The sequence below is a fragment of the Orycteropus afer genome, unplaced genomic scaffold (genome assembly GCF_000298275.1).
Source record: "Orycteropus afer afer isolate SDZICR_OR568_19922 unplaced genomic scaffold, OryAfe1.0 scaffold00122, whole genome shotgun sequence".
Lineage (NCBI taxonomy): Eukaryota > Metazoa > Chordata > Mammalia > Tubulidentata > Orycteropodidae > Orycteropus > Orycteropus afer.
Window position 1 is genome coordinate 8,141,109 of NW_006921709.1, and position 2,732 is coordinate 8,143,840.

Consider the following 2,732-nt stretch of genomic DNA (forward strand, 5'->3'; position numbering starts at 1 on the left):
TTGGGAGGAAGTGGGAGGGGAGCTGTTGCATGGGGGTAAATTGTAGTCAATGTCCATGAGACAAAGTGTATGTGAACTGCTGTATGGAAAGTGAATCTGCTCTGTAAACTTTCACCCAAATCACAATAAAATTAAAAAAAAAAAACACAGGAAAAGAAGAAAAGACCAAAATGGATCTCAAAAGAGACTTTCAAACCTACCCTTGAAAAGAGAGTAGCTAAAGCAAATGGAAAAAATGATAAGATAAAAGAGCTGAACAGAAGATTTCAAAGAGCAGCTCAAGAAAACAAAGCCAATTATTATAATGAAATGTGCAAACACCTGGAGTTTGATAAACAAAAGGGAAGAACACACTCAGCACTTCTCAAGCTGAAAGAAATGAAGAAGAAATTTGCTGTGAGTTGCAATACTGAAAGATTCTATGAACAAAATATTGAATGATGCAGAAAAGACCAGAAGAAGATGGAAGGAACACAGTCACTGTACCAAAAAGAGCTGATCGATGATCATCCATTTCAGGAGGTGGTGTATGTTCAAGAATCAATGGTATTGAAGGTAGAAGCTGAAGCTGCACTGAAGGAATTGGCAAAGAACATGGCTCCAAGAATAGACAGAATACCCATTGAGATGTTCCAACAAATGGATGCCACACTAAAAGCACTCACTCGGCTATGCCAAAAGATTTGGAAGACAGCTACCCAGCTAACTGACTGGAAGAGCTTTCCAAAGAAAGGTAAATGTGGAAATTATTGAACAATATCATTAACATAACATACAAGTAAAATCTTACTGAAGATAATTCAAAAACGTCTTCAGCAGTATACTGAAAGAGAACTGCTGGATTCAGAAGAGGACACAGAACAAGAGAGATGATTGCTGATGTCAGATAGATCTTCGCTGAAAGCAAAGATTAAGCATCTTTCTGGTATTCTTTGCTTTCAGTCAAGATCCATCTGTAAAACTTGTTTTATTAACTATGAAAAAAGCATTCAATTGTGTGGATCATAACAAATCATGGATAACATTGAGAAGAATGGGAATTCCAGAACACTTAATTGTGCTTACGAGGAACCTGTCCATAAACCAGAAGGCTGTTGTTCGAACAGAACAAAGAGATACTGCTTGGTTTACAATCAGGAAGGAAGTGTGTCAGGGTCATATCCTTTCACCATACTTATTCAATCTGTATGCTGAGCAAATAATCCATGAAGAAGAGTGTGGCATCAGGATTGAAGGAAGATTCATTAACAACCTGTGATATGCAGATGACACAACTTTGCTTGCTGAAAGTTTAAGGATGACTTGAAGCACTTCCTGATGAAAATTATAAACTACAGTCTGCAATATGGATTACACCTCAACACAAAGGAAACGAAAATCCTCACAACTGGACCTATAAGCAGGATCACAATAAATAAAGATTGAAGTTGTCAAAGATATATTACTTGGTTCCACAATCAACACCAATGGAAGCAACGGTCAAGACATCAGATGACATACTGCACTGGGCAAATCTGCTGCAAAAGACCTCTTTAAAGTGCTGAAGAACAAAGATGTCTCTTTGAAGACTAAGGTGCACCTAACTCAAGCCATGGTATTTTCAATCACCTCACATGCATATGAGAGCTAAACATTGAGTGAGGAAGACTGAAAAAGAGTTGATACTTTTGAGTTATGCTGTTGGCAAAGAATGCTTAAAGTGCCATGGACTGCTAAAAGGACAAATCTGGCCTGGAAGAAGTGCAGCCAGAATTCTCCTTGGAAGTGAGAATGGCCAGACTTTGTCTGACCTACTTTGGTCATGTTGTCTTGTCAGAAGGGACCATTCACTAGAGAAGGATATCATGCTTGGTAAGTGGAGGGCCGATGAAAAAGGGGAAGGCCCTGGACAAGATGGACTGACACAGTGGCTGCAATGATGGGCTCAGATATAGCAAGTATTCTGAGGCTGGCACAGGACTGGGCAGTGTTTTGTTCTGTTGTACATAGGATTGCTATGAGTCGAAGTCAACTCGACAGCACCTCACAACAAGAGAAGGGAGCTACAAACCACACAATGAATTATTATCACCTTTACTGCCCATGTCTCAAACTGAAGTTATTATCTTATATGCTCAGCACTAATTCTAAGATCCATACTTTCTAGATATGAAAACAACTTAAAATTATCTTCTGTCCAACACACTAGACCGCATACTGTTTATTCATTTTTTCTGCCTATATCCCCTCACTACATGGATATTTTTGGACACTAATTATCTTGACTTTTGAAAGTTAAATGAAATCCTCCACAAATGGAATAAAGTTTTGAGAACAGAATATAAACTTATTTTGGGTGCCACTATGAAAACCCAGTAACACCAAAACTTAACACGGCACTTAACAACAACAACAACATGAAAAATGACCAATGTTTTTGGCTGGCTCTCTGGACCAGAAGCTGATTTATGTTCTCTAGTGTACCATGTCCTTGTAAAAACCAAAGATATAATTCAAGTATGTACAGAAGTACTTAATACAGTGATTATAGGTAATCATATTATATAAGTATATATATATTTTTTAAGATATTATAATTATATGTTAAAAAAGCCTGATTATATAAATAAGTTAAACATAACAGCGCATTCATTTTTCACAAAGTTTTACTTATCTATTGGTATCAACACTCAGATACAGAAGAAAAAAAAAGACACTGTGCAACAAAGAACTTCAAACAAAGAACTTCAAAA

The 2,732-nt window shown here is 37.1% G+C and overlaps 1 protein-coding gene across 1 annotated transcript in view; it reads right to left on the reverse strand.

Annotated features, from left to right (window-relative positions):
* The window catches only part of MTREX (Mtr4 exosome RNA helicase), a 158,440-nt gene that overhangs the window by 123,018 nt on the left and 32,690 nt on the right, over positions 1-2,732 (reverse strand). The gene's annotated exons all lie outside the window — the stretch shown is intronic.